Below are 24,958 nucleotides of genomic sequence, written 5' to 3' on the forward strand. Positions count from 1 at the left end.
CAGCTGCCTTTTAAAAGCGATGTATCCTTTTCACCATGATGTATGTTGATGCCAGTGGACTAGGGATGCTGAGTGCCACCAGCTGCCAACTCCCGTGCTGTCTTGGGTGCCCTGTGTCGGCAGACAGAGTAACAACAGCTGACTTGGGTGCTGGAGTTCAGTGGGCCACAGACCCCCATCCTGAGCCCAAAGCAGAGGCTCAGTAGGTAGAGGTGTCGAGTGACATGAAATATCCTTGTCAAGGGGATAACTGGTTGTCACTTGCTTATGGTCTAAGATGCCTCCTCCAGGACACTCATCCTGAAGGCACAGCAAGATTCTCAGAACAGCCTTTGGGGCGCGATTTCCTGGCAGCATTGAGTAGCGTGAACAGCCCTGGCCACTGGCGAGAAGACGGGAGGACTAGTCACTGTGCAGCAGCTCTCACTGCCGGGCTTGCCAACGCGAGACTCATACATCAGTGCTCTAAGTCCGCAGGCAACGCAGGGCAGTGATGAAGCGTTGCAGCTTGTATGCCAGCAAGGGAGTGGTGAAAGTAATCATTTTGCCCGTGGCACCTTGGGCAGCAGAAAGATGGCAGAGCTCGTGCAGACCTCTACATCCCATGTGGCAGCCTGAGTGAGCTGGGAGCGTGTAAGATGGCCTCGGGAGCGGCCGTCCATGGACGGCGAGTGTCTGTCTGCACTCGGGGCCTGCTGTCCATCCTAATGGCAGCACTCCACTCTCCGCGGCCCCACAAAGCTCAGATAACCCATACGCGTTCCCCCAGGTGACTGTGGGTAGAACTTCCTCTGGGACTGGCTTCCTCCCCTCGAGAAGCAGTGTATCGGTTTCCTGGGGCTGCCATGACAAAGGACCACAAACTAGGCAGTTTAAACAATAGAAGTGTATCCTCTCACAGTCCTGGAGGCCAGAAGTTCAAGATCAAGGGGTCAGCAGGGCCGTGCTCCCTCTGAAGCCCGCGGGAAGGCTCTGTCCCGCGGGCCCCTCCCGCAGCTCCGGTCGTCCCTTGACCGGTGGCAGCATGACTAATCTTCACGGGGCATTCTCCCTGTGTGCGTATCTACGTCTGGTTTCCCCTTCGATAAGGACACCAGTCACATGGGATTGAGGGCTCGCCCTGCTCCATTGTGACCTCATCTTAAGTAATGGCACCGCAACAACTCCGTTTCCAAATAAGACCACATNCGGGGGGAAGGGGCAGGAATCTTCTGAAGCTACCTGTTCATTTTGTAAAACTTAGTTTAAATTCATTTGTAATACATTTGAACACAGTCCTAGGTGCTTGGGACACATCAAAGATAAAACTAGAGAATTTAATTCATTACCCCTTTAGCCAGACAGCGTCGTATGGATGTTGCAAGACACTGGAAGCAATCGAAGGGGCACAGGGACCTGTAGGTGGTGACCCACCTCTTTCCTCTAGAATCCTAAGGACCATGGGGCCAGGTGACAGATTGACAGTCAGCCTGCAGACATAGCAAATAGTGGTAAAATCGAATTCATTTTGTTTTGTTTTGTTAGAGAAAAAATAAATGTAAATAAAATAGATTGGCATGTTCATCTCATTTTCCCTCCTAAGCACAAAGAACTGCTTTTGTCATTGATTGCTTAGCGGTGGCTCCAATACCAGTTTTCCTGTTCTGTGTAGTATAAATTAAGCCTTTCCTCCCAAACCTGTGGCTATGTGTATGTTAGGTTGACCCCTGGGAATGCAACAATGTGCATTTTGAGAAGTTTTGCCTAGAACTGCTCAGTAGACACGGTGTGATGTGTGTGACCCAGACACTTTGTGTTCTAGAAGTCACGGGCATGAGCATTGCCCAGAGCTCAGTCTCTGAGTTCTCGTCACGTAGGTGGGCACTGGAGGTCGGCGCGAGTCTGACAGATAGCGAACCGAAGGCTCGCCGCGCCGCAGAGGCAGGGAGCATGTGGGCACAGGAGCCGAGCTAGACTCCTTCAGTTTGGGGACGAGAGGAATGTGCTGATAGCCCAGTTTCCCCCAGTGCCTGGGCGGCTGGTACGTGGCTTGGAAGCACTGTCCACACAACATCCGGTTCCAGAACGGATGCGGGAACCGGGCGTGATGGATTAGCTTCTGAGCACCCCGTTCCTGCTCCCTGTCCCTCCTCCAGCCTCCAGCCTCCATGCAAGACCATCAGGCCCCGCTCCACACTGGACGAGCTCCTTTTATCAGGGGAAGAGGGGAGAAAGGCAGCGGAGCCATCAGCTTCCCCTCCAGACTCCGCGCTGCACTGCAGTCAGCCTCCGGAACGGGTGGCTCGTGTTTCTCTGGTGTTACTCGAAGGGTTGCACTATTTATCAGTAGTATCTTCTTATTACATAAACGTGTGAACCGAATTTAAATCACCTCTCCAGAGGTTAGATTTTATAGAATGAAATGTGTAATAATAACTTCATATATGAATAATGACATAGAAACAAGAGCCCTTTCTGAGTTTATTACATTACAATTACCATGCCTGTAATTTTTAAACCCTACGTTTAAATAAATTCCATTGACTTCAACTGTCCCAGAATGCGGAGCACTCAGAAAATACAGTACTAGCCCTCCCTTACCCCCAGGGGGATGTTCTCAGACCCCCAGGGCATGCCTAAAACCGCAGAGAATACCAAACCTTCTATGTTCTGCTTTTTTTCTATATATACAGACTTATTATAAATTTTAATTTACAGGTTAGGTACAGTAAGAGATTAACATCAATAATAATCAAATAGAACAACTATAACAATATATTGTAATAAAAGTTACGTGAATGGCCTTGAAGCCATTCTTAAGTAAAACAAGGGCTACTTGTACACAAGCACGTGTGACCTCGGCAGTCGCTCTGACACCTGGCCAGCTACTAAGAGACTACCAGGCTGGTGGCAAACACAGCATACAGCGTGAAGACACTGGACAAAGGGACGATTCACACCCCTGGGGGAAGCAGAGTGGGATGAGTGTGAGATTTCATTGTGCTTCTCAGAACACCATATAATTTAGAACTTACGAATCGTTTATTTCTTGAAATTTCCGTGTAATATTTTCTGACCACGGTAACTGAAACCATGGCAAGTGGAACCTTGGGTAAGGGGGCCTGCTGTACTCGGCGAATCAGTAATATTTAGCTTAGACTTTAATTCTTTAAAGGTAAAATACTTAATTAACTTAATTACTTGATTACTTCTTATTTTAAATTAGGTAGGATCGGCGTTGAGGAAGAAAATTCTTTATTCCTGTGGGCGTGTTCTGCTGGGCCCTCAACCCCCTCTAGGTGGGGTATTGACTGTGTGTCTTGGTTGTGTGCATCCTCTAAGGCAGGGCTGTCGTCGTTAATATGAAATGGAGACCAGAGTCATGAAGGTGGTGTTGTATCGAGAAATTCTCATGGAGTCATCAGATTTAGAGCCAGACTCGACCTAAGAGGTCACCTAATCCAGGTGCTCCCAGGTGGAGTGCTCGGGAAGTGGAATGTCAGATTTTAATAAAATCTAGAAGAGTCTAGATGCCAAAAACACCTATTGGATAGAGATCCATAAAGTTTTTTATGTTTAAAAGAAATCTTTGCCCACTTCTGGGTATATCTCCAACAGAATTGAAAGAGAAGTCTCAAAGAGATATTTGCACACCCATGTTCACATTCGCAATATCCAAGAGGTAGAAACATCCCAAATGCTCATCAACAGATGAATGGATAAACAAATACGGTATGTCCATACAACGGAATACTATGCAGCCTTAAAAAGGAAAATCCTGTCACATGCTGCAACATGGATGCTAAATGGAATAAGCCAGTTGCAAAAGAGCAAAACTGTGCGGTTCCATTTATGTGAAGTATCTAAAGTGGTCAAGTTCATAGAGACAGGAAGTACAGTGGTGGCTGCCAGGGGCAGGAGGGGTGCAGACGGGAGCTGTTGCGAATAGCCACAGAGTTTCAGTTCCACGAGAGGAAAAGGCTCTAGAGACCTGTTTCACGGCAGCATAAATACACATAACACTGCCGAGCTGCATACTTAAAAATGGTCCAGGTGGAAACTTTTATGATACATGTTTTTTACTACCAAAAAGTTTTTTTTTTTTTGATAAAGCAAACAAAAAAAGACTTCACTGCTGTGAAAGAGGTTCGGCGGCTTCTCAGAAAGTTCAACATGGTATTGCCACATGACCCAGCAGTTCTACCCCCAGTATGTACCCACGTGAGTTGAAAGCAGGTGTTCAAACAAACACTCGTGCATGAATGTCACTGCATCATTACTCACACTAGCCAAAAAGGGGAAGCAACTCGAGTGTCCACCAAATGATGAATTATAAACAAAACATCCATACAGTGGAATAATCAGCCATAAAGAATGAAGTGCCGACACGTGTTACAACACGGGGTTGAAAGCATCATGCTAAATGAAAGAAGCCAGACGCAAAAGGCCACGTGTTACACGATTCCATTTATTTGAAATGTTCAGAATAATCAAATTCAAAGAGATGAAAAGCAGATGCCTGGTTGCCAGGGGCCGGGGAGGGGAGTGACTGCTAAGACTTTCTCCTGGGGATGATGAAAATGTTTGGAAATTAGATCGTGGTGCAACACACTATTAAAAGAGCCTCTGAATTGTACTTTAAAGGGTTCACATGGTGAATGATACGATACGTGAATGTTACCTCAGTTAAAGAAAGGGGTCTCGTGAATGAGAGCTTGGGGACCACGGCTGTCATCCAAGCCCACGTTTTCTTAGCCAGGAAAGAGGAAGCGCGCTCCGGCGCACTCCGGCGAAGTGACTCTCTGGAGGGCCATGGCTGCCACACTCGGGACGCCAGGACACTCAGGCGAAGGTGGGGAGAGGGGGTTCCTCAGAGGCTTCCCGCTGCCAACAGCAACAAACCTCAGCTCAAACCGCACAAGGCGGCAAGGACACATGCTGTCTCCTGTGAAGAAGGGGCAGGGTTGGCTCTGGACAAGGCGGGTCCCTCGGGCACATCCAGGGCCACCTGTCCACACCACTGGTAGCTCCGCCTTCCTCCACGGGCGGGCAGGCGGTCACGTCTGGACACGTGGTGTCCGGAGGAAGGAACGAGCATCTCTTCTAGAGTCTCTTGTCAGGAGCGAGGAAAGTTTTGCCAGAAGCCCTCTAGCAGACTCATCGCCCAGAACTGGGTCACGTGACTCCCTAACTCAGACATTGCGGGTCACCAGGATAACCAGCGCTTCTGCTCCACCGTTGGCTCGGGGTCGCTAGAAAGATGCGTTTTCTGCTAAGGGGAAGCCAGAGCAGGATCCGTGTGGAAATAGCTTCAAGATTTACGGTCAGGCCTGAGGCTAAGGATTTGGGGGGGTTGGTGCGCTGGTCCGAAGACGATGGGCTGCGGCCTCTCTGGCGTTTTACAAAGCAGAGCTTTGCGGTGGCCTGCGGGGCACCAGAGAGAAGGGTCTGTCCGGGGTCTTCCAAGGATTCTTCCAAAAAGTTGGACTGCCACCGCTAACTGTTTATTCTGGGTAACTTCCATATTTCTATAAGTCAGGACCAAAGATTTCAAGTGGGAGAATAAAGATTCTAAATGGCATCTGTTAAGTGTCCCTTTGCAGCACGTTTTCCCAGTGTCGTGATAACGAAATTTGAGCATCTTGGGCCAGTCTGACTGAACGTAGAGAAGTAATTGCTGTTTACTCTTTGGGGGGTGGCGGGCGTCGTGGGAGGTGGGAAATGAAGGCAAGGAAAGCTAAGATGAAAGAGTAGAAATATGCAAGCTCTGATGTGGGCATGTATTTCGAAGATGGCGGTTGAGTATACAGCCGAAGTTTGATTATAAGAGGACTAATTAGTTTCATTTATTGATCGACATTCCTGCCTATGGCATAGCTTGACCTCTGCAGCTAAGATTTCCTTCTGCTACACATGGATTCGATGGAGAGCGGGCAGTGTGGAGAAAGGGTTGTCGACAGCCCACAATATTGGCCGAGTCCTGTGGGCCGAGGAGAAATCTAGGCTAATAAACAACATGAACGTTGTTAATTAACATGCTGTGAAATTAACATGGGAAAGTCGAGACCCTCCGAATCTAGAAACACACACAGACTTTCGATGAGCAGAGACTGTCCTCGCTGGGGAGCGGCGTACACGGGCATTTTGGGGAAGTCAGAGCAGGCGGTGTGCTGAAGCCGGAGGGGGCTGGCTGGACCTCCCGCCCCTCCGCCTCGCCCTCCCCACATCGCCCCTCTCCTCAGTCACACTTCGGCATGCGGGCTTCATACGAGGGATAGCTCTCCGAGCTGCTCCAAGGTGTGGCACAACGCCCTTGCCCATTGCTGCGGGTCACGGCCTCCCGTGTTCCTCCTGGAGCACCACCGAGCAAGCCACATCACTGTCCACCTTTCTTCCTGCCGTGCCCCCTGTTAAAGTGGAAACTGCGAAAGGTCTGAGGTTTTACCTTTTTGCCACCTCACCAGTTAGCTTGCCATGGAGAATCTTGTTCTCCTGAGTCCTGGAGCATCGCCTTTACCATCCCACGGCCCGTCTCCTCTCAGTGATGGAGGGGTTCATAGAGCCTCTCAAATTTGAATGCTCTTGCAGATTGCCCGGGAATCTTGTGAAAATGTGGATTTTGCATCAGCGGGCCTGGGGTAGGACCTGAGACTCTGCATTTCTTGCAGGCTCCCAGCGGGTGTGGCGCTGCTCGTTCCTGCCACACTTTGAGTGGCGAGATTCCATCCCAATATCTAATGCCAGTAAGTCTGTGAATCGACACAATGTGCAACGTAGAGAATGTCATATAGATCATTTACCCTTTGGTTCTCAGTAAATAATTATAACTTCTTAATTCACCACCGTATTTTTAAGTACTCCAGAGGGGACGAGGGGGACAGCGTAAGCGAGAACTATCCATAGGGCGAGATTGAGCTTTTTTTCTTTTTTTTCATGGCACTTTAATCTATTTTGAAAGTATCTGTCATTCAGCCTGTTGAGTTTACGATTGTGTCGCATCTTAATTGGGCTGTGAGGGATGAGACTGTTTCTGCCATCAAACAAGCAATTTAGCATCGTTCAGAAAGTCTGCCAGCCAAATAATGACAAATACAAGCCACCATTAGACCAGGTGCTTTATAAATATAGTCTTACTTTGTCTTCACACTTTACAGGGAGGTGGCGGACATCATTTTATGGACAAGGACGTCTGCTGAGAAGGGCTAACAACATGCCCAAGGTCGTTCCAATAGGAACGGACAGAAGTAGAATTTGAAACCTAATTTGTCTGATTCCAAAGACTTGCCTCTCTGCTGCTCACTACTTATATTCTGGCAACCAGCCTTCTTTTCCCAAAGGGTCGGAGAGAATTATTGAAAAGAGAGCCTAAAATTCTACTTGGAAGTTTAACATTCAGAGACATATTTTCCACACCCGGATTGGATTACCAGATACTGGTTTCCATCCAAATTCATTTCAGATAAAAGAGTTTCTGTGAGTCCCCTTGTCCCCCCGTTGTCAGCTCGGGCTCTGCAGCTTTGCGAGGCACGGTGTCGGACCGCTGCGGTGGCGCGGGCTTCCACGAGGACATCCCCACCGCCACCGCTCCCCTGGGGCCTGGGCAATGGCAGCCGCTCTCCGGCAAGTCTTCAGAGCTGATGGCAGGAGCCGCAGAGCCAGGAAAATGACTGTTCCCTTGGGAACCACACGGCCCCGTGCGTGAGAAACACAGGGCACAAAGACGGGGTCCAGTTCAACCTGAGAAGCCATAGATTTGAGATTCCCGAAACCAGTTGCAAAGAAAGGAAATCAGACCAGAAAAGTACAATAAGAGGAAGTTGGCATCCGTGTAAAATCAATGACTCATGGCTACTGAATGCATTATGACTTTAAGTGGAAAAAAGAACTAATAAGTCTTAAATGGGAAGGGTGGTGCCACATGGCACAAAACAAATACTGTTGGAGAATGGAAGAGCCTGTTTTCATTTTGCCAGAGATTCTGAATGTGATTATAGATCAAAATAAATGCAAACCCTTTGCAGCTCTGGCAAGGCTGAGCCTACAGCGTGGGCTTCTATGAGAAAGCCTTTGTCACCTTTGTGGGACGGGGGGTAGCCTGAGTGGGAGAAACGGGGGGGAAGAGGCTCCGGGCCACAGCATCCACTGACCCCCCCCACTCCTGAGAGGAGGAGGGAATATTACGCCGAGCATCTTCTAGCCCTTTGCACCCAAGTGGCTGTCGTCCCTGGATAAGAGGCACTGGAAACGCATGCCTGGGGGTGCGCACGAGGCCTCCCCCGTCAGAGTCACTGAGTGAGTCAGCGTCCCTTAGGGAACTAGGAACCAGAAAAGACAAGTGTAGAGTTTGGCCCAACTCGGCCTGGGCCTTTTGCCCAGTCGTTTATCTGTTAATCTTCTTGGCTTTCTTTCTTATCCCAAACCACATTCATGACTACAAAATCAAGCAGTCTAGGTACACTTAGTCCCCAAGAGTCAGCCTTCCATTATCTGCTTGAAATGTGCTTAAAGCAGCTCGGCTTGGGAAAGTCCCAAGCGGCGGGGAGGGGCCAGGGCTCCCTGAGCCTGGGCTGGTGGCTCCTTCGTGGTCCCAGGTGAGGCACGAACCTTTGGGGCCGTCAGCTCCTCATCTGTAACACTAGATTCGTAAACGAGTCTATTTCTCTTACGGGACGTTTATGGTGAACACAGCATGAGGAAAAACGAACACCTGCGATCTTTGAAGAGAATTAAAGCACGCTTGAATTAATAACAGTCACACATTTACAGAGTTCCCGTCGCGTGGCGGGAACTTCACTAGACGCGAGGAAACATAAGGGAGCCCTCGGGGATCTTGGGGAGACAGCTCCATCCTCGCTGAGGCTGTCTGCATTCCTGGGTGGCGGAGTGGTTCCTGGTGGGTAATGATAAGTCATCTCAGAATCAGAAACTCTCAAAGGTGCTGTGCTTGAAAGTTTTTTTCATGTTTTTACTAAAAAATGGTTGCGTGACGTTTTTAGGCTAGCACAAGGCAGTGGACCGCCTGTGCTCTGTGGCTCGTTGGACAGATCTCTCCGGGTTACGTCCAGGCCTCCGATTTTTTCTGCACCCAAACAACGCACCGTGTGTATTTCGTCATTTGCTTTACTCCTCTTCCAAATGGACGCCTGGCAAATGCACTCAAGTGACCGTCACACAGTCCCCCTAAGACACAGAGCGAGACGCCGAGTGTCCGTTAGGAGCTCTGTCAACACCGAAGGTGTCACAGCTCAGCATTATAACGAGGATGAAGACGGCGCCGTGTAGTGTGATAGATAGCCAACTCAGACCAAGATTCGTAATGGGGCGGGGGCTTTGTTTCACACCTGTCTTCTGATGCTTGAGTCTCGGGCCTGGAGCCTGCACTCTCGTCTCTCCTTGTGAAGGGCTGTGTGTTAATTAGTGACTGTAGTGTGCTGTCTTTTTCCTTACTAAAAATGCTCAAGAACGGTTTTGTCTCTTGCCTGGGTATTAATGATCGTTTTTCTATGCACCTCCATTCCTTACCTGTTATTTCTTCCCAAGGAAAGTGGCCTCGCGGTGGTCTGGTTAAGATGACCTGGAGTATAGTTTCCAAGGTTCCGTAGCCACTGAATTGTTTTCATGAGGCATCAGGGTGAAATAGAAAGATCCAGTGAGAAGACCCGCGTTTGGCCGCCTGTACCATTAGCCAGCTGAGTGACCTTGTGCATGCACACCTGTGTATGGGGGAGGGATGGTTTATAACATTCTAATTTCTTTCATCGGATGGGCTATTGGCTATTCCCTCTTCTATCAGCTGAAGAGTTTGTTATAAATACTGCTTTAGAGGGACTAAATGTTTAGCACTTTTTTTTAACTGCTTACTCTTTTTAGAGGACATTGTGGCAGAGAGGCAAAGCAGCAGGTATGTAAGGCCTATCTGTCTGTATTTCTTTCGCATTGACATTTCATCAAGAGACGTGGCTCTGAAGGATGGCTGTCCCTTCTAATGGCCCGGGCTTTGTGGCTGCAGTGGCCAGAAGCATAAAGACGTGTAAAGCGGATTTTTCGGTACATCGAACACTGAATGTCTTGCCATGCGGCTTCTGTGATTGATATTCAGTTCTTTGGGCTCCTTCCTAGCTGCAGCTCTTAGAGGGTGGTGGAGAATAGTAATTTCAGAAAGAATTGACGCATGAGCGTCAGCCGCTGTGTGGTGGGTGTAAGTAGGGTGTTGCTGTCAGTGGCTAAACATTATCGTTTCCCCCCAGATGGTGGGTTTTCTTTGGGGGGACCAGTACATCCCATGGTAGCCGGGCCTGGAGAGTATGGAGGCCAGCAGCCGACACACGTACAGCAGGGATCATGCTGTGGGAGGGGTGGAGGGAGAGGAGGAAAGGCTTCTTCCTGCCCCCACCCCCCACCCATGTCCAGATTCAGAGGGAGTTTACCTGGCACAGCTGTGTTCCTGAAAAGTGCATTGTAAGTCGCAGCTTCTCTTAACTGAGTTTTGAGGAAATCATTTCAGAGTTTATTCAGCCCCATCGTCCTCCCACTGATGCTCCATCCATGGCGCTCAGTTTCTGCTCCTCCCACATTTCCTACATTGAGCCACAGCTCTCAGTGGAGGGCGCCAGGAGTGCTGTAGGAATGATGAAAGCAACCTCGGCTGACCCTTGCATCCTCTGCTGGCGACATTAAAAATGGTAGTCATCTCTGCTCAATCCAGACATGCCGTATCATCAAGAAGCAGTTTGTCAGGTCCAATTTGGGATCATCAAATTAACGATACATGTGACAAGCTGACATGTAAAGAAAGTGATAAATACCTCAGCGTGGTCTCCTTATTCTAATTCCATGGTGTGCTTTCGTGGCCGGGGGCACGGATGATGGACGGGGCAGGACAGCTTCCCTTCCTGTAGCAGCCTGCCCTGTTTCTCTCCGGAGCATCAGAAGACTGGCCCCGTTTGCCCAGAAACTTCAGTAACCCGCTCATTCTTAGCGTTTCCCCTTTGCTCCCTCCCAGATGAGCGCCTGTGAATTGCTTTCGTGAGGTGCTCTTTGCCTAGATGTGGTTCTGCAGCTCTTTCGTAAGCACATTTGCTGGGTCCTCAGGAACTGCCTGTTCAATGGCCCACAAGACAGGCAAACAACGGGGGGTTGCCTGAGTTTCCCAAGGTCAGAATGTGTTGCCGTGGGAACCCACAGCCGAGTCAGGCTTCTGCTCCATGTCCTGTGGAGCAGGCACAGCCCTTAGGCACAGACAGGCACCTGAGCGTCACCTGGAGATGGTGGGAGCGTTAGCAGTGTATGAGCTGGAGGTTACCCCGGATGTTACGTAGAGTCATTGCCATGACGTCATGGAGACTCTCGTATTAGATGCAGCAACATCCTTCTGAGTTGCAAACTAGGGACATTAGGCTGTGGTGTCTTTAACCTCTGCGGCATTTGATGGGTTGGGGCCTCCCTCTCTCTCCACTAAAAACAGCAGCTCATCAATTGTCCAGGGAGGTGACCCCCTTCTCTGCGGGGGCGGACGGAAAGTTTACAGCCACACTTGAGGCTGGCATAAAGGAAGCACCTACATGGGAGACCCCTAATCCCCACCAGGAGGTCCTTCAGTCTGTGTGTCTGTATTTCATTTCCCAAATGCTTTTGAATTTTTCTCCTTTCTATTTTTCCTGATTTCGCTTTTGTGTACTCATAGTACAGCTTTTCTTGCCGTAAGAAGTATGAAATTCAGTTATCGAAATGTTAAATTATGATACATTTATTTCTTTAAAGCTTTAATAACAAGACTTCAGGACAGGCCTAATCACTGCTGTCCCTTTGAAACAGTGATGAATGGAAACAGTATTTCGAGCTGCCTGCCACAACGCTCAGGTGCTCTGAGTTATGCGTGCTGCTAACACGGTCCTACACAGAATTCCTAAGGAGAGAGAATGCTTAATATTAGTTAGGATTAGTGAAAATAAAGGTGTAGTGTTTGTGCGTTTTCTCCTCGCCTAGGTCATGAGTGCCCTCATGTCTGTTTTGGGGCCCCTTGGGTTAAGAACCCTCACCCTTATCTCCTTAGAGCCTCGCGGTATCAAAACACACACGTGTGAACTTGTCTGTCGGTTTTACTCTTGAACCTGCATCACGTCAGACAGCGTTTGAAGCGTCTGGATCCCGGCGTGATTCTCACGGCTCTAAACCCTACGTGCACCGTCAGTGCGCAGAGAACCGCAGCTTAGGGAACGTGATTCGACTGCAGGTCTGCGGCGCCCCCAGCCCTAATCCCCCTTTCCCCTCGGGGCAGACTGGTGAGCTTTCCCCTCCCGTGGTGAGCGTCCCCCGACGCTCAGCCCTCGGGCCTCTGCCTTGTCCACTTACCAGTCACTAGAGAGCCTGTCGTCTCCGCGCCTTAGTCAGCACCCCAGTGAGGGGTCTGCTCCCCTCCGGAACACGCCGAGGCTGCCGCTGGCTGCAGGGACAGCAGCTTAGGGTGTCCGGCCTCACCTCACCCCGGCAGTGTGGGGGGGGGTTGCTAGGAGCCAAGAGTTGGGGGCAGAAACCAGGTTCAGACCTAGTTTTGTGATCTGGGGCCCATGTGATCGCAGAAACACTTAAATCCTGAGAGCCTGGACTTCTTAGTATAAAATGGGGGTAAGACATAACCCCTCACGGAGTGAACGCAGACCAGCTTTGTACACAGTGAGGCCCGGAGCCTCAGTTTCCCGTCCTGGAGATACGGCCGTAATATGTTCTTCAGGGGATTTCATGTGATGAAGGCTGGTTAAGGCTTCTGCACAGTGCTTGGCCAGTAGCGGGCACTCAGGGAACACCAGCTTGCTCCGCTCCACCTATGGCCTCGGGACTGAGTTGTTCTAGATGGGCCTGGGAAGGGAAGGGGGATGGGTTTTACATTCAGAGAGAGAGAGGGAGAACACAGATTAAAACTGTTTCTGTGTCTGTCTGAGTCACGTCAGCATGCGGTAGTGTTTTTTCCCTAATTTGCTTCAGAACGGGGAGGTGACTAGACCTAGGACTGTCCCTGTCCCCGTGAGCTCTGTGACCTTAGAACACAGCCTGGTTCTCAGCCTTGATTTCACCTCAGCATCTCCTGGGGTGGGTGAAATGCGGATTGCCAGCCCACCCTGATTATTTGGGGGTGGCCCCAGAATGCCTGTCCAGCCAGTTCCTAGGTGAACCGAGGCTGCCATGTGGGGACCCCACGTTGAGCCTCCACCCTGAAGAATCCGAGAGAGACATTGATGAATTTCGTTTGGCTCAGACAACCACTCTTCCCTTCCGAAGGCCTCTCCTGGGACGTGTTACAAGTAGCTAAATGTCAGTTTATTTTACATTAGTCACATTTTCAATGCCATTGTGAGACGTGGGAGCCGTTTCAAGCCTGCCTCCCCGCATGCCGGTCCTATGAAATACGGTCTGATAAAAGAAGTCCCACGGTCAGAGCAGCCGGGCGAGTGTCCTCCTGTGGTCCCCTCCGGGGAGTTCCCAGTGCGCCCTAGCCTGTCACCTGGCCAGCGAGGCTCTGCCTCGGAGAAAGCCATACGACCCCGTGTAACCAGCAGTTGCCAGACTCGTTTGCAGCCGACTGCGCGGTGCGGCGGGGGCCTTATGGACACGTGGGCGAGAGGTAGACGTGCTGCCTTCCCCAGTGTGGAAGTTCTTCAGCCCGTTACCGCTCGCCTCGGTCTTCTCTGGGAGTACCTTCCACGTGGGTCCTGTACCCCGGGCAAGTGACACTCGACTGTTGTGGAATCCTGTGAAATGGGACTTTTTTGTCTGCTGTATGCTACCCCACGTAACTGGCCTCGCTTTTTAAAGGAATGCGTGTACATAGGCCGAACGGCAAACCTAAAAGCACTTAGAAAGTTTAGACTCGGGCAAGTAGGACTTTACCGAATTGTCTTCATTCTAGTGAGTGGTAGCGTGATATGCTTTATAAAATCCCAAACTGTAAAATACTTATGAAGGCTGTTACTTTCATGACATTACTGTGACTCAGCCTTGTCTAATTAGAGTGTTGGCAGTCAAATTCCTCATAGAGACACAATTTAATGCATAAGTAAGAATTACTTGTGTATTATTTTCATCGTAGGGTGTTTTGGTTTTCTTCCCAAAAGCTTATTTTCTTAGGGGGTTTTAATATACTTCCTACCATCTTGTTTATGCCGCGTCTCTGTCTGACCTTTCTCTTAATGAACATAAACCTCGAATTAGTGAAATTCAATTGAATAAGGTTTTACACCATTGGAAAAAGTATTCACCTGATAACAGACAGACGCCGCCCTCCAAGTGTCCTTCATGTCTAGTGAGAGGACATTCGATTGTGGTCAGAGCCTTAGCTGCGTGTCTCCAGATCCGTCCTGCAGCCAACCTGAACTGCAGGAGTTTACCTGCATAACCAGAAGGTGACGTGCACGCCTTGTCTACGGTCATGGGGGAAGCGCAGGCTCAGGAGAGTCCGTCATTTCTTCAGAGTAAACTATTTTCCAAACTGCAGGTGATGGTCCATCGGTGGGTCAGAGTTGGGTCAGTATTTTTTTAATGGAATAGGATCAAGCAGAAAATCTTAGCGTGCATCCCAAGCTGTAAGAGTCGGAATTGTGTGTTTTAGGCACGCCCGTGTGTGTCTGTGCACATGGTGGGTCACAATGTTAAATGACCCAAGAGCCATCTGATAGAAAATATTTTAAGCAGCTGCAGAGTAGAGAAGAATCAGTGATTTAGGATTAAGCTTTCCCCCTTAAATTGTAATTTGGCCTCGCCTGCCCCCGAGTCCTCTCGGCGCTGGCGGCGCCCGTCGTGACCCGCCTGCCGGCTGGAGGTCAGCCGGGTGCCTGTGGGCGGCGTCCGTGCGATGCCTTTGCACTGCTGAAGGCTGATTCGGCTCTCAGGGCCGTGTCCAGCTCTGGGGACTGAATCACAGTCGAGTCCCTTGGAGATAGTGACGGCGCCGGACTGGTGCGATTCGTGGGAGACGGACTGTGAGCGGGGCTGGCGCCGCCGGTGCGCGGTGCCCCCAGCATCCCACCTCCCCTCGATGGGGTCCAGGTTCCGCGTTAAGTATCTTGAGTATTAAACTTTGAATCGTTGAGACGTAACCCAGTGTGCTGCTGTTGGGGCGACAGAAACTGCCCTTGGCCCTGCCCCGCTGCGTGTCTGGTGCTCGTCTGATTCGGAACCTCCGCTGGACAGACGGCTGCCCTTGCTCAGCTCGTCTTCCAGAGCTCAGCCGAACCTCACTGATGTGCCGTTGCTGCTGTGCATTCTCCCACAGGGCCCTGTCCGCCCCGTAGCAGCCCTAAGCGTAGGCCTTCCTCCAGCTCCTCGTTTCACAGCGGGCCCCCCTGTCTCAGACACCTGCTGACCGGCCGGCTCCTCACAGACAGACATGGCTTCTCTTTAAGGCCAAACCCTCTGACTTCTCATGTGAGTTTTGGACTTGGCCTGAGCCCCTTGCAACTTAGTTGTCAGCATTCAGGTGAAGAAAAGAGAAATCACTCGGCCAAGGTCACATGGGTATGAGAAGACGGGCTGGTTTGCATTGTTGCCAAGCAAGGACCAGAATACTCTATGTGTGTCTGGGTTCCCCAGCACGTGGCCCTCTCAACGTCAGAGCCTTACCTCCTTCCTCCACACCTGTCCTCTGACCTACAGTGTAGGGTAGGGTTTGCACGCACCTGCCTGTCAACCTCTTAGGTGCAACTTAGTGTATCAAGTTCGGATGAGCATTTTATGCCCCTCAGTCCTGTTTCTAAGTTAGTAAAAGTGTATCCTTGATTTAAAAAAAAAAAAAAAATCTCATCATAATTTTGTCTCCCAAACTGTTACATGAAATTCTTCCTGGTCATTGATCAGTAAAGTGAGTTAGTCTTAAGTCTTGTCTGTTTCTGATTTTCTTATAAACCAACCAACATTTGGGAAAATTCACAAAACTGTGCCATAGCTACAAAGGCCATAAAGTATTTTGAGCTTTAGACTTTGGAATGCACCAGCTGCTCTTGGGGGCCCAGGGTTTGGTTTTGGATCGTGGTTCTCCTCTTACTAGCTGTGTGGCCTTAGGCAGCTTACTAAACCTCTCTGTGCCTCACTGTCCCCATCCATAAATTGTAACTGATGGTAGTACGTACCTGGTCAGGCTGTTGGGAAGATTACATGAGTTAACGCAGCTGTAGCACCTAGAATAGTTCCTGGCACAGAGTAAGAGAAAAATATTAGCTTTTATTAGACTATGTCCATTATCACTCTTCATTGCCATCGTTTTACAGTCAAAAACCTAGAGCTAAAAGTAACCATAACATCCTGTAAGTGGAAAGCTCCTCTCGTCATAGAATGACGCTTAGGAGCTGAGCTCAGTCCCCAGGCCGGAGCTTAGAGGTCGCTATGGCTACTTTCCCGCCCCACCTCATGACGCTTCAGAAATGCTTTGTTTCTCGGGACCTCACAAGATTTTAAGGGCAGTGATTGCCCAAGTGAACGTCCCTTTGTTATGGCTCATGGAACTACTGTATCATCATGGACACTTGGTCCAACTCTCCCACCTGACCAAAGATTTCATCATCTCTAGAATTTTCCAGCACGTAGATATATCCACTAGTTCCCAAGGAAATCAGAGCTCAAAGGCGTGACTTCACTTCACTTTGAAAGCTGCTGCTCTCCCATCGTGACCTTCATCGTGAAAGGTGACGCTGAGTCGGAAAGGCGTGGCGAAGGCCTAGGCCGAGGGCGAGGTCCTCTTCCTCTGTTACAGCGCCCGTGGTCCCAGGTTTACGCAGGTAGCGCATGCCGGCGAGGCATGGGCCCTCGGTGGGGTGCTCTTGCTTCACCACAGGTGACAAGGCAGCTGGAGTGCGAGCCAGTGCCTGGCCTTGCTCAGACAGCCGCACAGCGAGCACAGGCTGTGCGTGCAGTGGCGCGGAGGTGACTGGCAGAGGTAGAGGAGAAGGAGGAGGATGGAGACATGGGCTCCGCAGACACAGGTCTCAGAAGTCATCATGGTTTCGCTCTCGGCTTTCAAGGGAAAACACTTTCCAAATGGATAAGCTGCTTTCAGCTCCATGTGAAATCTGGAGCACAGTTGAAACTGCCTTCAGTCGGCGTCCCAGAGTGCCGATGCTGCTGGACGTTCTCGCCAAGCGCTTCCGTATCCAGATGCCTTTAGGAAGCGGGTTAAATGAAGTTAAACTGGTTTCCCTGAGACTGCTCGAGGCCCTGATACACTACGGGGCGTTTAAGTCTGCAGGGAGAGGGGACGGGAAGCAGTGTTTCCAAAACCCAGCTGACTGAGGTTGCTCAAATCACATTGCAGGGCAGAGCGTACCTTGGACCACAGTCCTGAGGGTCGTGCGTATGGCAGGTGTAAGAAGAACCATGTGCCAGAGAATTCGAGGATCCAGTTTTCTGTCCTGGCTGCGTTTCCAGCCCCATGTCCAGAGGTGACGTGGCCTCCTCTGTCACTAAGCTGCTTCTATCTGCATAAGAGGAGGCCAGTGTGGACATGTGCCACCTGCCCTGTAGACCTCACGGACAAGGTCACTGGAACCTGGGGGAACAGGCTCTGGGATCAGGGGAAGGCCTGCAAGTGTTTGTTGCAGCTCTTAGAACACAGCTCTCCCAACCCAGAAAGGCTGAGAAGTACCCTGTTCGCCTCTGTTTTATCTGCCGTGCCAGAGGTTTTGCCTAAATGTGTGAATCCAGTTCTGCTCTTCACAGATAAACGTGCAGAGCTGACCCCAGCTGCTTCGTGTAATCCCAGAGGCACGCCTTCTTGCCCTTGCCAGTCCACATCCATTTCTTTCTGGGAGGCAGAGGCAGTGGCATTCAGAGCCACAGAGGTGGCAGGAAGCGGAAAGTGCCCAAGTGTCCCCAGGGCAAGCCGTCCAGTCCAGAGGGCTTGGAAACCTGCAAAGGTTTTCATATGTTCACGCTAAAACCCAAACGCTGGCAAAAATTGGACTCATGTGAGGTTATTCATAGTCCTTATTTATCCTGCTTAGTGTAATCTCCATGAATGTTGCTGTCGAAAATATTAACGGGTTTGAATATGCAGTGCTGCCCCAGGCCCCTTCAGGGGTGTTCATTGTACATGATTTATGCCTTTATAAAATTTGAGAAAATCTGAATTCTGAAACCTCACTGACCCCAAGAGCCCCGAGTAGGAGATCAGAGGCTATAATGGAAACCCCGGGGCACGAGGCACACGTGGAGGCGAAGGCCCCCCACTGGCTCCAGAGTTCTCGCTCCCGTGAATGCGCATCACTGTCCTGGTGCCCACATGGCGAGAGGCCTCGTGGGTGCTGCAGACACCCCCCACACACACCTCTCAGAAATAAGCCAGTGCCTGGCCCTGGGCCAGGCCGGCCGGTGGGTGGGGGAAGGCCCCTCACATGGCAGGGCCCTGCTCCCTCCTCCCCCAGGGCTCCTTGGAGGCCAGCCAGGGAGAAGGTTCCTGGTACCCCACACCCAGGCTGCCGGGTTAAGAAGCAGTTGGCACGCACCCTGGGAAGCTAGCTACCGCCAAAAGCCCGCAGTGTTTTATGAGCCTTCGCATGCCGTTGTACCAGTCCGTTATGAATTATTGAATTAACACTGCATATTTACAGCAGTGTCTTAAGAGTTTAATAATTTACTCATCCCTTATGGATCCTTTGGTATATTTCTCTTAATTGTTAGGGAAAAGAGTCTTCTAGAGCTAACTTCACTGGGCCACTCTCTCGGTGATGCCTCCTGAATTCTAAAACAGAATCCTCACGACTGTTCCTAAGTGTAAAGTACCTGACACACACCAGGTCTGACCAGCCCACCTGGAGGCTGGCACTCACCTCCCCTGCCCAGCACCCAGCGCTGCCACAGCTGCAGAAACCAGCCAGCCCTGAGCCTTGGGCCATTAGTATTTAGTGTCCTGCAGTGGGTTACATGGAGTATGAAGCAGTAGAGGGACCTAAGAATTATTCATATCTAAGGGGAGATGAATCCTACATCCAAACAAGTGACCACCTGCTTTCGAGGCAGTCTTTGTGAGATGTGGCCTGCCCTGTACCTCGCTCATGCTCGTAGGGGCTCGTGATAATGGAAGTCGATGGGAACAGACCCCGTTCCCTAATACTTGCAAGTGATCAAACCCAGGAGTTGGGTGGCCACAGGTAAGGAGAAGAACGTTTGCAAGTGAAGACCTGGATCCTTCAGGTATTTGGGAATCCAGCTGAAGAGGCAAACCGTGGGCAACCGTCCGTGTGGAGGGTGGGGAGAGCGACTGCGTGATCTGTGTCTTCTCCAAGCTCTGGAGGAAGTGACGTGCCTTGGACATTGTGGTCTTTTTTGCAGTTAGGTTTTTTGTTTTGTTTTTCGGGGTTTGTTTGTTTTGTTTTTTTTTTGTCATGAGTGAAGTCACATTATATAAGAGATGCCAGTTTCTTTACCAGGTTGGCTGCCTTTCGCCTGGGCCTCAGTCTGGTCATCTGTACTTTTTGAACCGCTTCGGATTTTTAGGGAAATATGGCAGGAGTCCTGCAAAGAACTCTGCCCTTGTGGCAGCTGCCGGGAATTACATAGTGGAGGTTGGATGGATTATCTCCTGCTAAATTTGTTCATTCAGATTCTCGAGAGTGGTCTGAATAAGGCATTTACCTCCTCCCTCCCTCTCTTCTTTGTGCCCCCAGCATCTTCATTATCATTTAGGATTTAACTCGAGGTCCCATCATCATTCTCAAGTTCGACTTGAGATGAACTGAATACCTCTTAGCCTGACGTCTCTCTTAATCGGGAGAAAAACTGTTTGCTAGTCTTGAAGGTCAGTCTGGCAGACGCTGGAGGAAGAGCCCGTTTGCTTGGGAGATCCGGGTTCTCTCTCCAGCACATCCGGCCCAGCCAGACTGGTAGGTAACGAAAATCAAACCACGTGTTGCTGCTCACTCCTTGCAGGCCTGTAAGGCTCTCTGTTCACGACGAGCTGTGTGCGTGCCTAAGACGGAGCCGCAGACGGCCCCGGCCGACCACTGGGCTTGATTCACTCCCCGCACAGACCGTGCCGGCAACATCGTTCCGTGCTGACGGCACTTATCGAGCCTCTCTGTGCACCAGACACTGTGCCAGGTGCTGGGGACACAAATTCCACCATCGTCCTTGACCTTGAAAGGGAGCTAGGCCTGCAAGAGCCTACACGGTGCTGTGATAAGTTCTTGTGAGAACGCAGCTGGGAAAGTCAGTTCAGGCCACAGGGTCGGGGAAAGCAACGGGAAGACGAGCTGCGTGTGAGCTGCCTTTGAGCTGTTTATTGGTGGCTGAGCTTAAGGCCCTTCAGGCAGAGGAAATACTAGCGTTTCTTCCACGCAAGGTGGAACTCAGAGCGGTGAGGATCGTCTAGAATCCTGTGTCTCAGCCTGGAGTGCCTCGGTGACGTGTTTAAACTGGTATGCTTTGAAGAGTGAAAGGAAGCACTGTTAGTAATTACACAGGGACGGAAGCCGAAGCCCAGATGGTCCCCAGGGAGTCAGGCACACGTGCCATCTCGGGATAGCTGGTCAGAGGAGAGGCAGTGGGGACGGGCTGCTTCCACGTCCCCCCGCCCCAGAAAAGGAGAGGAAGACAAACACGGTGCCATCTGCCATCGCAGTGAATTTTGAAGATTGCAGTGCAGAAAATGTGTGTACTCTGTCACCGTCCTCGTTTTAGGATTTTGTCACAGCCCTGCTACCAAACCATAAAGATGCTTGTTTTTCTTTTTATTCAGATCAGCACATTTTGGGGGCAAATGCTGAGGAAAAGCAACAGATTGCACCTTGAGCTTAAGAAGAATTCTTCAGGGTTCTTTACACGACAGAACTCCTTTTCAGACAGTGTTCCAGTGAGCGCTCCCTCTCCATCTCCGCCTGCCTCTCGGGAACGAGCAGCGGAAATGTGAACGATTTGTATCCAGGTGCTTTGTTCACGTATCTCATTTGGAATACTGCGCTCTTGGTTTCCTCGAGAAAACCTCATGGCAAAGGGAGACCGTGCAGCCACTGCCCCGGCAGACTCCATGACCGAACCTTTTTAGGTTCCCAAGTGTCACCATTCCTTAGGTTCCTTCGCTCTGGTTTCCAAGGTGACAGTTTGATCGTCAGATGCATTAACCTAGGTGATGGAACTGTGCAGACATAGGCGATCTACATCCACTGCTCCAAAGAAGGGTCCACGTGGCACGGATTTTCTGTAAATAGTTCTGGTTTCGAGTGTTCTCTCCCCTTGTTCACACAAGGACTTCTATTTGTCAGGCAGTAAGTTCTCATTCTGGATAACAAAATGCAAAGCAGTAGAATGATCTTACCTGTAGCACATGACCAGAGAAACAAGGGCCCAGGTTCATTAGCAAGGAGGTCACGCCTGTCTTGAACCCCAGGCCGGCCCGCGTTGCCCAGCGCCCTCACACGGTCGGGCTCTAGGAAGTCAGGTTCCCATCTGTGGGTCACACCGGGTCCCTAGTATTTATTTGATGCACAGGCACAGAGTTGACGTGCAGCAGTCCACATATGCAGACCTGCTGTGCAGGTCTCAGCTGTGTCAGGTCAAGCCTTCCAACTAGGATCGGCTCTTCAGCTGAAATAGTCTCCTCTTCCAATCTAAAACCTCCCTCCCCCGCACGGCCAGCAGGTGATAAAGGGGGAAACTCCTCCTCACCCCCAGCGTTACTTGGCATTCTAAACCGTTTACGTCCGTCGTGGTCATTCACCGATGCCGTCAACCGCGGGGGGCGCCCGTACTCCTCTGAAGTGTGGCCACGCTCGCTCACATTTCCTGCCACTCTCCTGGAATAGCTGGGCCAGCTGAGGAGGGCAGATGATCACTCCTGGCTGGGGGAAGGACAGCTCACCAGATCCCTCCCCGCCATGAGTTTGGAGGGTGGGTAAGGACATCATTGCTGGTGAATCCAGCAATAGAGAGATCCAGGCGTTCCTGCCCATCATTGCACCTACTTGACTTTCACCTGAGCTGTGTTTAGTTCCCCCAGGCCGTGCGGAGCTCCCTAACTGAGAGGGACTCAGCCGAAAGTCTCCTAAGAGCAAGTTAAATCTGGTATCTCTCCTCTTTTATTGCCGATTCTCCACAAAACCATCCAAGGGATGGCTGGTCTCATTCATCAACCGAGTCAACCGCCTGTACTTCCAGAGAAGGAAGTAGACCCAGACTAGATAAGTGTTTGGTGTCTCTAATCTGATTTAATATCAGTGTGCACTTCTTTCTAATAGGAATTCTATTAACAGTTGTCAGATTTTTTTCCTACTTATAAGGTCATTTTCCATTTTTAAAGCTGTAACATGTGTCCTCTAGAAAATACATACTGTGTACTTTGAACCATGGACACCTTCCTCCCCAAAATTATACCGTTGTAAAACATGACCCTTGACCCTGAAGACAGCCTACTCGATCTGGTTTGACGAAATAGATAATAAAGACTGATTTTTAGCACCTGTCTAATCAGCATTAACTATTCATTGGCACTTCCCCGTCATTGAAATTCAAAAGGAAGAAGCTAAAAGAAGTGTTCAGAATCAAAGATGGGATAGTTTTAAGTGCAAATATTACTTACTGAAATAAAGTAGCATTTAGACTTTTTAATACATACGACAGTTACACGGATCGTGTGATGTTTATACAAAGTGTCCTCGGGCCCTGCAGGAGAACGGAGGGTCCCCTGCTGTCAGGAATGGATTGTGAACAGGCGCTTCCTAGGTGGTCCCCGTACCTTTGTGACCGAGCCTGGACCCCGATTCACGTGCTGGGAGCTGGCGCACCTGCGTCTCCCAGCAGTGCGGCTGCGGAGCTAACCCGCAGGCTGGCTTCTCTGTTGCTTTTTCTCTGCAGTATCTTCCGCATTGCCATGTGCTAAAATACACACACATACGATTTTTTTTTTTTTTAATTTTAAAGCCGATCCCTTGCCTGTAATGATAACCTGTATTTTTCCTTAAAAAATATATTTTCTGGAACATTTAGCGACATAAAGGAGGCCGCCGGTTTTCTTGCCCAGCGCAATTTGCTGGCATTGGGGTGGGCAGGGGTTCAAATTCCCTGGTACTGCAGCACCTTCTCTCCCTTGAATGCCCTCAGATCCTGCCCCTGGTACCGCATGATGTTAGAACAGGGATGAGGAGGCTTAAGGTGGACACCCTGTCATTCTCCAAAGAAGCTCTAAGGAACCCTAGAATTCTCTAGTCTTTTAAAAAAGAATAGAATTCATAAATTATACTTGAGAAGACAAAATAGCAACTTCTGCACTGTCATTATATAGGCAATTAATTCAGTACTTATTACCACGACACGTGATTGGTCAGTGGAGGCAGTATCCTAAGCACAGTGTATACGTTGTTTAATTTGGACTCCCAACTGCTCTGTGAAATAGGGATCGTTCCCAGGTTACAGGTGGACATAGGTTCAGAGAGGATGCTCATCCGGACTGAGACTCGAACCCAGAGCTGTTTGTTTGCAAAGCCCAGTCCTCACACGCTCGTTACGTGGCTTTCCTCTGGGCGTCTGAATCTGCTCTGAGCTCCATAGACATGGAGGCAGAACCAGGTGGGTTTTCCAAACCGTGCAGGTGCTCGCTCAGTTCACCCACACGCTGTCAGGGAGCGCAGCCTGGCTTTCTCTCGTCGGAAGCGGTGACTGCTCTGTGTTGGGGTGAATGTAGGCACTCTCACTGGCCTGAGATGGCCCCTGTGTCTGAAATCCACAAGCTGCACGCTAGGTAATGAGAACACTTACTGTGTGTCTCTTCTTTGCATCCAGGGAGGGAGGGAGAACGCGTAAGAACAGAGGGAAGAAGGGGCAGGGAAAAGCCGTGCGTCACGTGATGCGATCTTCCTGTATGCGGAGTACTGAGCATAGAGTTAGTAGCCACCTGGAAGCGTGTCTGGTTGGGTAGTGAAGGCGCCCAGGACCTGCTGGAACCGTCGGTAGCTTTCACTATACATTTGCGCGTCGGTGGGACACACCGTTTACGTGTGAGCCACACTCAGCCGTCCCACACACTCGGTGTTTGGGTGTCAGCCTTCTCTGCCTAAATAAGCATGCGTGTCAGGTGCTGACATCTGGGTCAACGGCGTCTCATATCCGTGGGCAGAATGTCATGTAGAGAGGAGTCTTTGGAAGCCCAGAAGGAGCATCCTCCCACGGGAAGACCTGGCACTCTCATCTCTAGGGCAGACCCGAACAGGCTGAGGTAAGGTTTTGTCCTGAGGTCATGGCACCCTCAGAGGCGCAGGTCTGAATAAGGGAACAGAGAAAGCCATTGCTGACCGTGAACCTCACTCCCCTCGCTGAAAACAAAGTGGTACCAGACCAGTTTGAACACGAGTTCAGACGTTCTCCCCTAAGAGTACCTTTGCTCATCCTGCCCTTTTAAAAAAATACCATAAACTCCATACACCAAATCTAGAAGGCATCAGATTCCAGATTATTCTCTCAGATTGAGGATGTGAAGCGCTCGAGTTGTGTTTTATTTACATTTAGTCAGACTCGCTGGACAATTACTTATTCCTTAGAGAGAAGGGGACACACTTGTCCTGAGGTGCCAATAGCCCTTGCCCACAGGGGACATCATCTCCCAGTTATCTCGCCCTAAGCTTTGCTGCTCCTAAGAGCCACCAGCGAAAAGGACCAGCAGTGCCATCTTCTGGTCAAGTTCTCAGCTCCTGAAATAAACTGAGGAAGACAAACAACCTTGACTGTCAAATCGTGAAGAATGACATTGCAAAGAAATGTCTGGATGCAGTCAAGTGAGATGTTCCCCTCTGGTCACCAGCCACGCTAATTATTATTTTGGTGTCTAGAAAATTAACAACCCAAATAAATTAACACCAAGCCAGAAAGCTATTTCAAGAACTAAAATGGCTAGAAAGCATTCGTCCTCCATCTATTTACGAGGAAATGTATTTAAAATCACTCCAGGTGGGAATATAGTTTTCTGTAAACTCCATGAAAACGCAAAACCGAGGCTTAGAGGAAAGTCTGATTC

General features: G+C 50.1%; 1 protein-coding gene and 1 long non-coding RNA gene across 2 annotated transcripts in view; both read left to right on the forward strand.

Annotated features, from left to right (window-relative positions):
- Positions 1 to 24,958, forward strand: part of DAP (death associated protein) — a 52,920-nt gene that overhangs the window by 18,211 nt on the left and 9,751 nt on the right. The window lies entirely within an intron of this gene.
- On the forward strand, positions 1,199 to 8,038 carry LOC120586268 (uncharacterized). Its single transcript, XR_005648668.1, has 2 exons — positions 1,199 to 6,722; positions 7,134 to 8,038. It is a non-coding gene; the product is annotated as an uncharacterized LOC120586268 (long non-coding RNA).

Source organism: Pteropus medius, unplaced genomic scaffold, assembly GCF_902729225.1.
Source record: "Pteropus medius unplaced genomic scaffold, Ma_sr-lr_union100, whole genome shotgun sequence".
In the NCBI taxonomy this organism is placed as follows: domain Eukaryota; kingdom Metazoa; phylum Chordata; class Mammalia; order Chiroptera; family Pteropodidae; genus Pteropus; species Pteropus medius.